This window comes from Bos grunniens, chromosome 1, assembly GCF_055505025.1.
Source record: "Bos grunniens cultivar Pamir isolate PY7600 chromosome 1, Bosgru_T2T1.0, whole genome shotgun sequence".
Lineage (NCBI taxonomy): Eukaryota > Metazoa > Chordata > Mammalia > Artiodactyla > Bovidae > Bos > Bos grunniens.
Genome location: NC_141165.1, coordinates 29,090,137 through 29,108,225, shown reverse-complemented (window position 1 = coordinate 29,108,225; position 18,089 = coordinate 29,090,137). Strand labels below are relative to the sequence as shown.

Sequence of the window (18,089 nt, the reverse complement as noted above, 5' to 3'; positions counted from 1 at the left end):
CCTCTGTTCCTTTATCAACCTCTCAATTTGCTGACTAGAGTGTGATTTTTGCTGAAACCTCTGTATGGCAAATCACATTTTCATCCCGAAGTGTCAGAGATAAAGTCATACAAGAGAATAAAATAATTAAAGGCCAAAGAGGTAAACCCAGCTAGGAGTGCAATGGGAAAACATAAGTAGGCCAATGATCTTCACAAACTTTTTTTCTTTTGCTGATTAAACCAAAGTTCTTTACTGTAAATTAGAATAGTGTTCTCCAGAAATATTAATCTATGTTGTAAAAAAAAAAAAAGTCCACGTTGATTGTAACAATTCAAACTACTGATGAGTGTTCTTGGTAGAGATGAGTGAGTTTATCAAATCCTTTGTGGAATATTCCTTACATGGTGAGAGATTTCTACCTCCAGTGGGAGCAGAATTAATACAGACTACTAACCTCTTCCCATTTATGGTCATTTTCACTCACCCACCCACTCACTTCCGTCCATCTGCCTCCCTACCCATCTACCCACTCATCCATCCATCCATCCATGCTGCCTCTAGCATGTGCCCATGAGTCCCTGCTGTGAGCCAGGCACTGCTAAAGTCCAGGGGGACACAACAGGAAAAAAGACTGGTGGGGTTCCTGCTCTCATGGAGAGAGATGACATAACTGCATAAACAAATAGTTGCAGAATATAAACCAGGATTGTCCATACTGACACCCATGCAACCAAATCTCCTTGAGCTAAATGCAAAAGGCCAAGATATCCTGGTTGTTGAGGAGGTGACTGTCTTTTCCCAAGAGAGTACAGCCCATCTCTGATTTAGCTGTGCATTACTAGTGCCTAGCATGAGACCCAGGACAGTACACACTCAGGAAAAGTGTTTAGTGAAGAGAATCTACTCTGGGGCTACTCAAGGACCAGGATACTGTCTTATTTACCTCTGCACAAAGCAGTGCAGATAGGTTTTAATTCTACTAGCTTTTCATGAGACCCGTTCATTTCCCAAATATAGTACATGTTGTTCAGTGAACATATGTATGTGCTTTTGCTGGGTAGACTACTGGGAGTGAAACTTCTGGGACTACTAGGAGAATTACTAGGAGATTCTGCCAAGCAGTTTTGCAAAGTGCTTGTACCAATTGACATTCCCATAAGCAATATACAAGAGTTCTAGTTGTTATGCACTCCTGCCAAGTCTTAGTACTGTCTTTTGTTCTTTTCTCTCCTCTTTTCCTTAACCATTCTGGTGGCTGTTAGTCCTCATTGTGGACTAAGTTTGCATTTTCCTGATGGAATCCCTCAGAAGAAATGGAGTGGCCATCATGGTCAACAAAACAGTCTGAAATGCAGTACTTGGATGCAATCTCAAAAACGACAGAATGATCGCTGTTCGTTTCCAAGGCAAATCATTCAATATCACAGTAATCCAAGTCTATGCCCCAACCAGTAACGCTGAAGAAGCGGAAGTTGAACGGTTCTATGAAGACCTACAAGACCTTTTAGAACTAACACCCAAAAAAGATGTCCTTTTCATTATAGGGGACTGGAATGCAAAAGTAGGAAGTCAAGAAACACCTGGAGTAACAGGCAAATTTGGCCTTGAAATACAGAATGAAGCAGGGCAAAGATTAATAGAGTTTTGCCAAGAAAGTGCACTGGTCATAACAAACACCCTCTTCCAACAACACAAGAGAAGACTCTATACATGGACATCACCAGATGGTCAACACCAAAATCAGACTGATTATATTCTTTGCAGCCAAAGATGGAGAAGCTCTATACAGTCAGCAAAAACAAGACCAGGAGCTGACTGTGGCTCAGACCATGAACTCCTTATTGCCAAATTCAGACTTAAATTGAAGAAAGTAGGGAAAACCACTAGACCATTCAGGTATGACCTAAATCAAATCCCTTATGATTATACAGTGGAAATGAGAAATAGATTTAAGGGCCTAGATCTGATAGATAGAGTGCCTGATGAACTATGGACTGAGGTTTGTGACATTGTACAGGAGACAGGGATCAAGACCATCCCCATGCAAAAGAAATGCAAAAAAGCAAAATGGCTGTCTGAGGAGGCCTTATAAAAGCTGTGAAAAGAAGAGAAGTGAAAAGCAAAGGAAAAAAGGAAAGATATAAGGATCTGAATGCAGAGTTCCAAAGAATAGCAAGAAGAGATAAGAAAGCCTTCTTCAGCGATCAATGCAAAGAAAGAGAGGAAAACAACAGAATGGGAAAGACTCGGTATCTCTTCAAGAAAATCAGAGATACCAAAGGAACATTTCATGCAAAGATGGGCTCGATAAAGGACAGAAATGGTATGGACCTGACAGAAGCAGAAGATATTAAGAAGAGACGGCAAGAATACACAGAAGAACTGTACAAAAAAGATCTTCACAACCCAGATAATCACGATGGTGTGATCACTGACCTAGAGCCAGACATCCTGGAATGTGAAGTCAAGTGGGCCTTAGAAAGCATCACTACTAATAAAGCTAGTGGAGGTGATGGAATTCCAGTTGAACTATTCCAAATCCTGAAAGATGATGCTGTGAAAGTGCTGCACTCAATATGCCAGCAAATTTGGAAAACTCAGCAGTGGCCCCAGGACTGGAAAAGGTCAGTTTTCATTCCAATCCCAAAGAAAGGCAATGCCAAAGAATGCTCAAACTACCACACAATTGCACTCATCTCACACGCTAGTAAAGTAATGCTCAAAAGTCTCCAAGGCAGTCTTTAGCAATATGTGAACCGTGAACTTCCTGATGTTCAAGCTGGTTTTAGAAAAGGCAGAGGAACCAGAGATCAAATTGCCAACATCTGCTGGATTATGGAAAAACCAAGAGAGTTCCAGAAAAGCATCTATTTCTGCTTTATTGACTATGCCAAAGCCTTTGACTGTGTGGATCACAATAAACTGCGGAAAATTCTGAAAGAGATGGGAATACCAGACCACCTGATCTGCCTCTTGAGAAATTTGTATGCAGGTCAGGAATCAACAGTTAGAACTGGACATGGAACAACAGACTGGTTCCAAATAGGAAAAGGAGTTCGTCAAGGCTGTATATTGTCACCCTGTTTATTTAACTTATATGCAGAGTACATCAGGAGATACGCTGGACTGGAAGAAACACAAGCTGGAATCAAGATTGCTGGGAGAAATATCAATAACCTCAGATATGCAGATGATACCACCCTTAAGGCAGAAAGTGAAGAGGAACTAAAAAGCCTCTTGATGAAAGTGAAAGTGGAGAGTGAAAAAGTTGGCTTAAAGCTCAACATTCAGAAAACGAAGATCATGGCATCCGGTCCCATCACTTCATGGGAAATAGATGGGGAAACAGTGGAAACAGTGTTAGACTTTATTTTTCTGGGCTCCAAAATCACTACAGATGGTGACTGCAGCCATGAAATTAAAAGACGCTTACTCCTTGGAAGGAAAGTTATGACCAACTTAGACAGCATATTCAAAAGCAGAGACATTACTTTGCCAACAAAGGTTAGTCTAGTCAAGGCTATGGTTTTTCCTTTGGTCATGTATGGATGTGAGAGTTGGACTGTGAAGAAGGCTGAGCATCGAAGAATTGATGCTTTTGAACTGTGGTGTTGGAGAAGACTCTTAAGAGTCCCTTGGACTGCAAGGAGATCCAACCAGTCCATTCTGAAGGAGATCAGCCCTGGGATTTCTTTGGAAGGAATGATGCTAAAGCTGAAACTCCAGTACTTTGGCCACCTCATGCGAAGAGTTGACTCATTGGAAAAGACTCTGATGCTGGGAGGGATTGGGGGCAAGAGGAGAAGGGGACGACAGAGGATGAGATGGCTGGATGGCATCACTGACTTGATGGACATGAGTATCAGTGAACTTCGGGAGTTGGTAATGGACGGGGAGGCCTGGTGTGCTGCGATTCATGTGGTTGCAAAGAGTCGCACACGACTGAGCGACTGATCTGATCTGATCTGATGTCTAATAAAGTTAAGCCCTTTTTAAAGCATTTACTGGCCATTCAGAGAACCTTGGTGCAGTGCTTGCTTGGGTGTTTTGAAGCCTCAGAATTTCTGTCTGCTTGGCTCACTGTGCATTCTCAGGGACCAGAGCAACTCGTGCCACATACTAGGTGCTCATAGGAAGTATTTGTTAAGTAAACGTGCAAATTCACATACCTTTCTACCATCATTTCCCTAATATTTTTTCTTTAAGTCAACTTGTGGTGGTGGTGGTAGTGGTTTAGTTGCTAAGTCATGTGCAACTCTTGCGACCCCATGGACTGTAGCCTGTCAGGCTCCTCTCTCCATGGTATTCTTCAGGCAAGAATACTGAAGTGGCTTGCCATTTCCTTTTCCAGGGGAATCTTCCCGACCCAATGATTGAACCCAGGTCTCCTGGATTGCAGGCAGATTCTTTATTAAGTAACCTATGAGGGAAGCCCCTTAAGTCAACTCACTTTTACTTAAATAACTGACTTAAAAAGTAATTTAATATCATTTCATAGCTCTGAAATCATGGCTGTAATATAAAAGTTACACTTTTCCTCTTACACATTAAAATAAATGGGCAAAAAATTAAAAAAAAATCCACACATGTATTTCTAATTTCTCTCCCTTAAAGCCACTGTTGATAGACTAATATCGCCCAAATTAAGTGATTTGATCCCCATGAACATATAAGTGCTCTTATGGGTTGGGTATGACTAGCTTTCCTGTTTGTGTTAGTTGCTCAGTCGTGTCTGACTCTTTGCAACCCCATGGACTTTAGCCCATCAGAATCCTCTGTCCATGAAATTCTCCAGGCAAGAATACTGGAGTGGGTTGCCGTTTCTTTAGGGGATCATCCCAACTAAGGGATTGGACCTAGGTCTCCTGCATTGCAGGCAGATTCTTAACCATCTGAGCCACCAGGGAAGCCCAGCTTCCCTGTATACCAGTGGTATATGAACCACACCAGCATTCAGGGCAAGGGTGAAGTGGGCTCAGGAAACATGTATAGGTCAGACAGTGGTGCTGCAGCCCCTGCAACGTCTTTAGAAAAATCGTCAAAGCGAAGTAGCCAAGTGGACAAAAGGCTGGGGGCAGCGGGGGTGGGGGTGGGCGGGTGAGCCACATGGAGACATGGGAAGACAAATTAACATGACTATGCTTGTGATGTAAAATATGTTTTCCAAGATTTTAAGTGACCAATCGTGGCTTCCTCCCAGGATAAAAAGCCCGAAATCTGTTAGAGACAAATGACTTGCAGGGGATTGAAACTATGCTAAAATCTTACTAAATGAACAGCCTTTAAATGTTCAGCCTCTCTCTCCCTAGATAAGCAGCTGTTAGATGAAATGCAGAAATGGAGCAGTCTCCAGTAATAAAGTGTAATGAGGAAGCCTCCTAGGCTTCTTTAATTGACCACATGTGAACCTGCCCTGACATCACAGCCAGGAAGGCTGGTCTGTGGGACCTTTGCAAGGTGTGGGGCTGGTCTGTGGGACCTTTGCAAGGTGTGGGGTCTGCACATGGTGACTGAGCCGATGATGGGGTCAGCGTTCAGCCTACGACACTGCCAGGTGAGCAGACTGCCCATAGCTGAAAGGTGGTGAGCCACAGAATCCTGTCTGTTCAGAACATACTCCCAGGGGATGGGTCACATTCTGAAGTGGTCCAGGGCAGTTCAGGCAGACTGGATAAAAGCCTTCTCTGTGGCTCAGGCTTAGGGTTCTAGAATGAAAGTCAGTGGAGCCCCTACTCTGGGGGCAAGTGATTCTTCAGTGATGCCTATTAACGGGTTTTTTTTTTTTTTTTTCTGGCAATGGGTGTCTGACACACAGGCCCCAAGTGGCGTTCCAGTAGGAACAGCCCTGCCTCCAGTAGGAAGGTATCCTTCCTTCATGTTAGTTAGTTACTGTTAGTTGCTCAGTGGTGTCCGATTCATTGTGACCCCATGGTCTGTAGCAGGTCAGGCTCCTCTGTCCATGAAATTCTCCAGGCAAGAATACTGGAGTGGGTTGCCATTCCCTTCCCTTTCCCACCTCAATGGGGCTGTAAACACGCACAGAGAAGAAGTGATTGGTGTGGAGGCCCCCGGATCCACAGAGTAGAGACCTAGGCTTCCATGCTTGTCCAATGGGCTGAGCAATAGAAGGAAGCAAAGACTCAAGTCTTTCATGTCTTCAGCCTTCACTGAGTCACTGCTTAGCAAAGTCAGAACCTCTGCTATGGAAACAGGAGTTGAGAAGCCCCAGAGGAGCCAGTGATGCCCAGGGAAGGTGCCAGTCAGATTGATAGGGATGCAGGAAGCCTGGAGTCAGAAACCTACAGAGCGTACAATGCACTGTATTACCATGTTTAATCCTCCCAATCCTATGGGGTGAAATTGGGAAATGGAGATACAGTGAACTTACTTTCTCAACTTTACATATGGAAGAGCACAGATTCAAGCCCAGAAAATCAGGTTCAGAAATCTGTGCACTTCAGCCAGGCTCATCCACTTGCCAGGTACACCAGAGGGCATGACTTCTTGTTTCTATTAAGTCCAGAATTCTAGAATTCTCCAGAACAGATTCAAGCTGGCTAAGCCAAGACTTTGATCTCTAGGATGGACAAGACCAAGTAAAAACAAGGACAAAGATCAAGCAATGTAATTTATTACCATCCAGCATGAATCAGGTGCTTTATATGCACACAGCTAATGCTCATTAACCCACATTTAAGATGAGGACATGGGGACTTGAAGGGATTAAGTAACATTCCTAAGTTCCCACTGCTAGAGAGTGGCCATGGTACGATGTGAACTTGAGATTTCCCGTTCAAAAATTACATTCTTGCTCCTATATGATTTCTTCTGTGGCTATATATTTTCTCGAAGTATAGTGTACACACATCTGTCCTTCTTCTGCCATGGGTATTTGAATGGTAAAATGTCATCTGTCACCTGGGAAGGTGGCTGAGGCCCCAGGATAACCCTGGGAAGCTTGCACCGATTCATAGGTGCCCTGTCGGCACACACGTAATGTACCCTGATTGTGCTTGGTGCTAAAGTTGTATTACTTTGTTGTTTTACTTGGTAACTTTTACTTGGTAACGATGACTTTTTTCACTTTTATCATTTGTGCTTTTCTGTTGCCAACCCCTTTAGGTCCTGGTCAGCCTACTCCCACAGACACACCAGCTGGACCTGTCAGGGAACCTGTCTCAGCCTTCCCTGGTAATGTCATTGGTTCAAGAGTGTAGGTTTGGGTTCAACTCTCAGCCCTTCTAGTCATTGACCAGTTGATCGAGGGCAAATTGTTCTATATCTTGTCTAACCCTCAGTTACCTGCCATCTGAGTAATGGGGCAATAATGTCTGGCAGGAATTAACGAGACAGAGGAGAAGTGGTGTGAATTTCAGGGCAGGGTTCCCTGTCTGTGAGTAGACTGTCTGCCCACATCACCACAGTAAGACCATACTCAAGCTCCTTTAGAGCCAAGACAGACTCACCATCGCCTTGTGTGCACACACTGGACCAGTGTGTGGTCGGGATTCACAGTTGTTAGGTCCTGTCCTTGCTGTTCCTGACAAGCCTCAGCTGCCCCTTGGGGCTGGCTAGGCGCCCCTCCCTGTCCACCTCTCCCTCTCTCCTAGCTCTGATCATGGTAATCCAACTACCTTCTCTCTCACTCAACTCTAACCTCCTTCAGGGCCAGGCTAGAGCTCCCCTCATTGCCAGAGCACATGGCAGAGTCTCCAGTACACAGCAGCCCTGCCCCAACACATGCTGCATCCTAAGTTACCTTTAAAATCTGTTTTTAAAAATTTGGGGGGCCTAGTTGTGTAGCATGTGAGATCTTAGTTTCCCGACCAGGATCGAATCCATACCCCCTGCATTAAAAGTGCAGAGTCTTAACCACCGGACCACTAGCTGCTGCTGCTAAGTTGCTTCAGTTGTGTCCGACTCTGTGCGACCCAATGGATGGCAGCCCACCAGGCTCCCCCGTCCCTGGGATTCTCCAGGCAAGAACACTGGAGTGGGTTGCCATTTCCTTCTCCAATGCATGAAAGGGAAAAGTGAAAGTGAAGTCACTCAGTCGTATCCGACTCTTCGCGACCCCATGGACTGCAGCCTACCAGGCTCCTCTGTCCATGGGATTTTCCAGGCAAGAGTACTGGAGTGGGGTGCCACTGCCTTCTCCGCTGGACCACTAGGGAAGCTCCTAAATACGTTTTTACTATAACTTGAAATAAGATGCCAAGAGCCACATAGATCAAGTGTAGAACCTACTGAACTATTTACATTATTGAGCAAACATCCTTCCAGCCACTGTTTAGGCTGAGAAAGAACTTTACCAGTTACAATCTCCCCAAAGCTCACCATTCTGGTGATCCCTTCTGACTAGTAGATCCCACCTGTCAGAATCCCCTTCCTCCTCTCAAGAGTATGGTGTCCTGACTTTTAAAGTCTTTACTCACACAGTATTATCATTCACGTAGGGCTTCCTAGATGGTGCTAGTGGTAAAGAACCTACCTGCCAATGCAAGAGACGTAAGAAATTCAGGTTGGATCCCTGGGTTAGGAAGATCCCTTGGAGCAGGGCATGGCAACCCACTCCAGTATTCTTGCCTGGAGAATTCCATGGACAGAAAAGCCTGGTGGGCTACAGTCTATAGGATTGCAAAGAGTTGGACACAACTGAGCAAATTAGCATGCATGGTGGCACACACATTATCATTCAAATTTATATCCCTAGATACCATGGTTTAGTTTTTCCCATTAAAAAACTAATTTGTTATGCTTTTAAAGTTTTTTTTAATCTAAAGATTCCTCCTCTATTGTTCTTTTCTTCAGAATGTATCTGCTGAAGAAAGTAGGACATTTGACAAAGGAGGCAAAAATATACAGTGGAGAAAAAAACAATCTCTTTAACAAGTGGTGCTGGGAAAACTGATCAACCACCTGTAAAAGAATAAAATTATAACACTTTCTAACACCATACACAAAAATAAACTCAGAATGGATTAAAGATCTAAATGTAAGACAAGAAACTATAAAGCTCTTAGAGGAAAACATAGGCAAAACACTCTCTGACATAAATCAAAGCAAGATCCTCTATGACCACCTCCTAGAGTATTAGAAATAAAAATAAAAATAAACAAATGGAGCCTAATTAAACTTAAAGGCTTTTGCACAATGAAGGAAACTATAAGCAAAGTGAAAAGGCAGCTTTCAGTATGGGAGAAAATAATAGTAAATGAAACAACTGACAAAGAATTAATCTCCAAAATATACAAGCAGCTCATGCAGCTCAATACCGGAAAAATAAATGACACAATCAAAAAGTGGGCCAAAGAACTAAACAGACTTTTCTCCAAAGAACACATACAGATGGCTAACAAACACATGAAAAGATATTCAACATCATTCATTATCAGAGAAATGCAAATCAAAACCACCACCTCACACCAGTCAGAATGGCTGCCATTACAAAGTCTACAAGCAATAAAAGCTGGAGAGGGTGTGGAGAAAAGGGAACCCTCTTACACTGTTGGTGGGAGTGCAAACTAGTACAGCCACTGTGGAGAACACTGTGAAGATTCCTTAAAAAAATTGAAATAAAACTGCCATACGACCCAGCAATCCCACTGCTGGGCATACACACCAAGGAAACCAGAATTGAAACAGACACATGAACCCCACGTTCATCGCAGCACTGTTTACAATAGCGAGGACATGGAAGCAATCTAGGTGTCCATCAGCAGTCGAATGGGTGAGGAGGTTGTGGTACATATACACAATGGAATATCACTCAGCTATAAAAAAGAATGCATTTGAGTCAGTGCCAATGAGATGGATGAAACTGGAGCCTATTAGACAGAGTGAAGTAAGTCAGAAAGAGAAACACCAATACAGCATTTTAATGCATATATATGGAATTTAGAAAGACAGTAACAATGACCCTATATGCAAGAGAGCAAAACAGACACAGATGTAAAGAACAGACTTTTGGACTATGTGGGAGAAGGCGAGGGTGGGACAACTTGAGAGAATAGCACTGAAACATATATATTACCATATGTAAAATAGATCATCAGTGCAAGTTCAATGCATGAAGCAGGGCACTCAAAGCTGGTGCCCTGGGACAACCCAGAGGGATGGGGTGGGGAGGGAGGTGGGAGGGGGGTTCAGGATTGGGGGACACGTGCCCCCACGGCTGATTCATGCCTATGTATGGCCAAAACCACAATATTGTAAAGTAAGTAGCCCCCAATTAAAATAAATACATTTTTAAAAAGTCACCCCCCCAAAAAAACAAAAGAACACAGGACATTGACCTGTCAAGTTTCCCAGTCTGGATTTCATTAACTGTGCACTCACATTCTGGAGAAGGCAATGGCACCCCACTCCAGTACTCTTGCCTGGAAAATCCCACGGATGGAGGAGCCTTGTGGGCTGCAGTCCATGGGGTTGCTGAGGGTCAGACACGACTGAGCGACTTCACTTTCACTTTTCACTTTCATGTATTGGAGAAGGAGATGGCAACCCACTCCAGTGTTCTTGCCTGGAGAATCACAGGGATGGGGGAACCTGGTGGGCTGCCGTCTGTGGGGTCATACACAGTCGGACACAACTGAAGTGACTTAGCAGCAGCAGCATCAGCACTCACATTCAGCTCTGTCCCAGTATTTCCTGTAAACAGGCAACTGGATCCAGATTTGTATTGTTCATTTTCTGCCCCAAGCCTGGAATTAGCTATTTCTTCAAGAAAAGCTAGTTTCTTTCATCACAAATGATATGCTAAGACCATAATCTGGATAATGAGAGCAGAGACCTATCAAAGTTTTCACCAGACAGTGCCTGGCATGAAGAAGCTGCTAAGACAGCATGTGTTAAATGCTTATGTATTTAGAAGTAGGAGAGTGCTTATTCTACATCATCATCATTTATCATCCATTTATCTATCTATCTATCTATCTCCCTTCCCAGGTTACTCAGTGGTAAAAGACCTGCCTGCCTGTGCAGAAGATGTGGGTTTGATCCCTGGATTGGGAAGACCCTCCAGAGAAGGACATCCAACCCACTCCAGTATTCTTGCCTGGGAAATCCTATGGACAGAGGAGTCCGGTGGGCTACAGTCCATGGGGTCAAAAAAGAATCAGACATAGCTTAACATGCTTGCATCTATCTGCCTAATTATTTATCCATGTGATTATATATTATGGCAGTGCTGGCCCTATACCACACTTACATGGATCTGATCTGAATGTTCTGCTGCCACTCCTTCATTGACTTTCCTTTACAGTCATTATATCATTTAATCTTCACAAACAACCTCGAGGTGTTTACAACTAACCTTATTTCACAGATGAGGAAACTAAGGCTCAGAGTGGTGAAGTGCCTCATCCAGATCTCACAGCTAATAAGAGCAGAGCTCAACCACAAACTCAAATCTGATAGACTCCAAAGCCTGCCTGCTTTCCACGGTTCCTTCATGAGCATTTGCCCCTGAAATATTTTGTATGTTCATTTGAAAATTTAATCTCAATTTAAATTTGTTATAAATGAGTGATTGAATAAACCTAAATTCATGGGGCCGAGTACAGGCAGTCAAGCTTTGCACTTGGCCCATGAAAGAATCTTTCCTTCCTTATTTTATTTTTAGTTCCCATTGTGACATATTTTGGCCAGATATGGCAGAGGGATATTTTTAGTATTCTGGAATAAACCTGAAGGTATATTTTTCACTCTTGGCTTGTAAGGCTCATTTTATTCATATGTTTACAGATATAAAAATAAGTGAATGATATCTTTAAGTCATTGATGTCTCAATTCTCATGTATGCACTATTTATGAGTTCTTTTTTTATTTGAGTCTAAATAATAGTTATAAGAGGTTCTCTTTGCTTTGTGACCCCATAGCCAAAGCCTCACTGTCCCCTTATATTTGTGATGGTAATGGAACCTTTTGAGAAGGTTGTTTGATGGAAGGGTGTGTGACCCTTCTAATAGAAGCAGACCACATTACAAAGCTGATACAAAGCTCTGTTTCCTGGGAAACCTAAATAGAATGATAAGGGGTACTCAGTGTCTAACATTTCATGTAATGTCAAGAAGGCAGATATTAGACTTCAGTTTTCACTTTCATGCATTGGAGAAGGAAATGGCAACCCACTCCAGTGTTCTTGCCTGGAGAATCCCAGGGATGGGGGAGCCTGGTGGGCTGCCGTCTGTGGGGTTGTACAGAGTCGGACACGACTGAAGCGACCTAGCAGCAGCAGCAGCAGCAGCATGGGATAGGAAAAGTTCTCCTCCCCATGAGCACATGAGAAGTTACCACCTACCCACTAAAAAGAAGAAGACAATGATCCACAGGGTCAAGCACCGTGGTGGCTCCAGCACTGTCCTGTTTTCGTCTTGGACAATGAAATCAGGACAGTGTTTTTAGGAAGAATAATTTATCCCCTCTGATAAAGATGAGGGAGGGTCATAACATGTTTGTACCTTGATTTAGCCTAGAAGATGATAAGGAAATTGACTCCAGAGCCTCCATTGGACTGTTCATAGAGGCTAGTTTGGCTTTTGAAGACAAAATGGCCACAAGGTCTGGAGGTGAGAGATGAGGATTTAAGGAAATGCCAAGTAAATATGGGAGACTCCTGATGTAAATGAGGGATTATTTCTGAGACCTTTGTGAATACCTTAATTTGTAAATACTATTTATAATTTCCCCCTTTAACCTCTAATTTATGGCTAAAATCATTGCTTTTGTAGCCCTCTTCACTTATTCTTTATTTAAATAAAGAGTGATGCTTATGTTTTAAAAGGGAAAGGACACTTATTCCATCTTGGGTATGCTGATTATCGGATGACACACACAGTCCTCAAGGCCTCTATGGTACGCAATTTTTTTTTAATTAATTAATATATTTTAATTGGAGGCTAATTACTTTACAATACTGTGGTGGTTTTTGCCATACTTGACATGAATCAGCCATGGGTGTAAACGGAACCTAAGGTTCGTTTTAATCAGGTATGGTAAGATACACCTATGAAAGAAGTTTTTATACTCATAGATCCCTAGAAACAGGAGACATGGCATACCATGAAGGGCTACACAGGAGGGCAGCACTAGGGTTGCTCAGGAGGCAGAGGGGGTGAGAGGAGAAATTAGCTGAATAATTCCAATGGGCTCTAGGCTACAAGTGTGGTCCCTAGTTGTCCAGTACTTGGTTCTGGAATGCTTTAGGGCAGGCATATAGTGTCCTGGTCTGCAGAAGTCCAATCAAAGGAGGCAGGTGGGGTAGGAACTCAGCACACCTTTTATAACAAAGGAGTGCTGGCAGACAAGTCATTTACTATCTCCAGAAATAAACTAGCTCTGAGAGGGGCACTTCCTTCATGGGTTCAAAAAGCCCCCAAAGGTCAAGGCATCAAAATATAGGGGAAAAAACCCCATGACTGATACACAAAGGGACAAGGTTGACACAGCTGCTTGCAGCCATAAAAGCAGCAAATTCCACCTTTCTTTCTATTCCTACACTTCTAGGCCATTTTCCAAATCCCTTAAACTTATACCTGTTGCTTTTCTTGCTTATTTTCTGAAACCCAAACCTCAGAATTTTCTCGCTAGGCCCTCTAAAACATGACAACTCTGTTTCATGGCAAACAGACAACCATATATTCTTAAATATTGTGGCCAATTCCAATTAAAGATTGGGAGGTAAAATCAGGCCCTCCTTCATCATTCATACTACCCCTTGAGCACTCTTTTTAAGCATTATTTAAAAATCCCAGGCTCAATTTTTCCACTCCTTTTGTGACCCATGCACACCAATGGTTCTTTTCCATTGTCACCACCATCACCCAATTTTGTCTGTTTTAAGAAATCTACTACATTCTGAGTCTTTTTTTTTTTTTTTTTTTAGAGCATCCCTTTAATTTCATGGTCTCTACTCTAAAGTAGGCCTTCTTTCACATGCATCGTTAGCTTATCATAGAATACTTAAAGCTAACATTAAACTACTTTACATAAAATGTAAGAAGCGTGCAACAGTATAACTCCATTTCCCACACGCATCATTTGGTCTGCTGCATTTATGTATTTTAAATCTATGTACATTTTATGCCCACAGCCAACTTGTAACTGTTGCAGTAAAAGTTGTCATTTAAATAAATTAGGAGAGAAGTAAAGATAGTCTTTTATGTTCACTCACATATTACCATTTCCAGTTCTCTTCTTTCCTTCCTATAGATTTGTTTTTCCATCTGACACCACTGCCTTTCTTTCTTGAAGATTTTGTCATCCCATCGTCTTTTGGTTTCCATCATTTCTAGTGAAATGTCAGCTGTAATTCATATTAGTGTTCTCCCACATGGAAAAAAAAAGTTTTTTTTTGTTTTTTTGTTTTCTCTTTCTCTGAGTGCTTTCAAAATTTTGTCTTTATTTTGGGTTTTCAACTTGTTGAGGATAATGTGTTTAGATGTGGTCTTCTTTGTATTTATCCAGTTTGGAGCATGCTTACCTTATTTAAATTTTAAAATGATGTTTTGTACCAAGTTTGGAAAACTTTTCAACCATTATGTTTTCAGTTAATTCTTTTATGCTCCATTCACTTATTTTTGTCCTTTGGTCCTTTTGAGACTTTTCTCTGTTCTCTGCTCCTTTTTTCTTCTCTTGCCCTTCCCCTTCACTGACTCCAGATTTTAAAAAATCTATCTCCTCTCTCCTTCTCTCTTCATATTGTACCACTGCCTTTGATCTCTCTTCCAGTTTACTGACTCTTATATGTCCAATCTGCCACTAAATCCTTTTTTTCATTTTAGATATCGTATTTTCCACTTTAGATTTACATGTACACATAATTCCCATTTCATCGCTGATATTCCCTAACTATTCATTCATTGTGACAATACTTACTTTAAAACTTTAAAACAATTAAAAATAGCTGCATTAAGCTTGCTTTCTGAAAATTCCCATATCTGTGTCATCTCAGGAACAGTTTCTTCTGAATGATTTTACTCTGAATCTTCAGTCAGTCAGTTCAGTCACCCCGTCGTGTCTGACTCTTTGCGACCTCATGGACTGGGGCATGCCAGGCTTCCCTGTCCATCACCACTCCCAGAGCCTGCTCAGACTCATGTCCACCGAGTCCGTGATGCCATCCTGCCATCTCATCCTCTGTCGTCCCCTTCTTCTTCCTCTTTCAATCTTTCCCAGCATCAGGGTCTTTTCCAACTCTGAACCTTAGGTCACATTTTTTCCTGTCTCCTCACATGTCTAATAATTTGTCTCTCATACTGGGAACTGAGAATTGTACATAGTAGAAACTCTGGATTCTTTTTATCTTTCTCTGAGACTGTTGATTTTTATTAAATTATTTAAAGATCACTTTGTACCTGTAGACTTTGATTTTATACTATATAAGGCTATTAGTGTTTAGGTTTACTCTTAATCTTGAACATCCTGACATATGAACTTTACTTCTAATATATGTTTATCCTGTCATTTTATTATAAAACTCAAAGTGTTTATTTAGCCCTTATAACTTGGAGGAATTCTAAAATTTGTCTCATTTGAAATAGATGGTAACTAAAATCTCTGATCATTGTTTTCATCTTTCGTGCTATCTCTTTTCACTGGGTTTCCAAAGTCTCTTCTGTATGTCCACAGTCCAGGGGTCAGTCAAGGATCTAAAGTAGGTTTGCTTTCAGAGTTGAGATCTCTTCCTATATATCCCTCTTTTCTGGTGTTATGTATGGCAATGGCACCCCACTCCAGTACTCTTGCCGGGAAAATCCCATGGATGGAGGAGCCTGGTAGGCTGCAGTCCATGGGGTCGTGAAGAGTCAGACATGACTGAGCGACTTCACTTTTACTTTTCACTTTCATGCATTGGAGAAGGAAATGGCAGCCCACTCCAGTATTCTTGCCTGGAGAATCCCATGGACGGGAAAGCTTGGTGGGCTGCCGTCTATGGGGTCGCACAGAGTCGGACACGACTGAAGAGACTTAGCAGCAGTAGCAGCATGCTGTATGTATGCTTACTCACTCCATCATGTCTGACTCTTTGCGACCCTATAGACTGGAGCCCCCCAGGCTCCTCTGTTGGGATTCTCCAGGCAAGAATACTGGGGTGGGTTGCCATGGTCTTCTCCAAGGGATATTCCTGACCCAGGGATTGAACCTGGGTCTCCTGCACAGCAGGCGGATTCTTACCATCTGAATCACCAAAGCCTTTCTGGTGTTAACTCCCTAAATTTCCAGGAATTCTGGAATTGATGAACTTCATCTTATGACACCTCAAGCTCAAAGAACTGTGGTTTGCTTTCTTAGTTCCTTCCTTCCTTCTTTTCATTCTTCTTCACTTTTAAAATTCTTACTTTTAATAATTTTATTAAATAGCTTCATAGATAAAAGCTATCTTATACATAATTCAATTCATTCATTGTAATTGTACAATTCAATAATTTTTTTTTTTGATGGGAGAGATATGTTTTTTTTTTTAATTTAATTTAATTTTTAAACTTTACAAATTGTATTAGTTTTGCCAAATATCAAAATGAATCTGCCACATGTATACATGTGTTCCCCATCCTGAACCCTCCTCCTTCCTCCCTCCCCATACCATCCCTCTGGGTCGTCCCAGTACACCAGCCCCAAGCATCCAGTATCGTGCATTGAACCTGGACTGGTGACTCATTTCACACATGATATTATACATGTTTCAATGCCATTCTCCTAAATCTTCCCACCCTCTCCCTCTCCCACAGAGTCCATAAGACTGTTCTATACATCAGTGTCTCTTTTGCTGTCTCGTACACCGGGTTATTGTTACCATCTTTCTAAATTCCATATATATGTGTTAGTATACTGTATTGGTGTTTTTCTTTCTGGCTTTCTTCACTCTGTATAATAGGCTCCAGTTTCATCCACCTCATTAGAACTGATTCAAATGTATTCTTTGTAATGGCTGAGTAATACTCCATTGTGCATATGTACCACAGCTTTCTTATCCATTCATCTGCTGATGGACATCTAGGTTGCTTCCATGTCTTGGCTATTATAAACAGTGCTGCGATGAACACTGGGGTACACGTGTCTCTTTCCCTTCTGGTTTCCTCAGTGTGTATGCCCAGCAGTGGGATTGCTGGATCATAAGGCAGTTCTATTTCCAGTTTTTTAAGGAATCTCCACACTGTTCTCCATAGTGGCTGTACTAGTTTGCATTCCCACCAACAGTGTAAGAGGGTTCCCTTTTCTCCACACCCTCTCCAGCATTTATTGCTTGTAGACTTTTGGATCGCAGCCATTCTGACTGGCGTGAAATGGTACCTCATAGTGGTTTTGATTTGCATTTCTCTGATAATGAGTGATGTTGAGCATCTTTTCATGTGTTTGTTAGCCATCTGTATGTCTTCTTTGGAGAAATGTCTATTTAGTTCTTTGGCCCATTTTTTGACTGGGTCATTTATTTTTCTGGAGTTGAGCTGTAGGAGTTGCTTGTATATTTTTGAGATTAGTTGTTTGTCAGTTGCTTCATTTGCTATTATTTTCTCCCATTCTGAAGGCTGCCTTTTCACCTTGTGCAACAACCATCACAAGCTAGTTTTATAACATTTCTGTCACCTAAAGATGACTGTGCTCATTTATAGTTTACTCCTCCTCTGACTTTGAGTCCCAAGCAACCAGTGATCTATAATGTTTTCCATCTTAAAACTGTGTTTTGTGGACATTTCATATAAATGAAGTCATGGACTATCTAGTCTTTGTTGTCTAGTTTTCAACACTTAGCATAATGTTTTTGAAATCGATCTATGTTGTGTAAGTCAATATGTTGTTCCTTTTTATTGCTGAACAGCATTCCACGTATGGATATACAATAGGCTATTTATTTATTCACCTGTTAAAGGATATATTGGTTTTGTTTTGTTTTGCTTTTGGAAGCTTTTTTTCAATGTTCCTCAGATAATATTTATATAGCCCAACTGGTACTTATAGGTCTATGGACCAGTGTTTGGGAATCATGGTGTAGAAAATCAAATTATGACATTCAGATAAGGACTCATCTTTTTAAATTTAAGAAGCATATTTTGGACACATATTTGTGTTAGATGCTATGTTAAAAGTTAAAAAGGTGAATAAGACAT

General features: G+C 41.8%; 1 protein-coding gene and 1 long non-coding RNA gene across 3 annotated transcripts in view; one reads left to right on the top strand and one right to left on the bottom strand.

Annotated features, from left to right (window-relative positions):
* CLSTN2 (calsyntenin 2) overlaps positions 1-18,089 on the bottom strand; it is a 729,802-nt gene that overhangs the window by 69,145 nt on the left and 642,568 nt on the right. The window lies entirely within an intron of this gene.
* LOC147379200 (uncharacterized) lies at positions 5,341-11,664 on the top strand. The gene is made up of 3 exons (XR_015132523.1): positions 5,341-5,536; positions 7,105-7,173; positions 10,930-11,664. It is a non-coding gene; the product is annotated as an uncharacterized LOC147379200 (long non-coding RNA).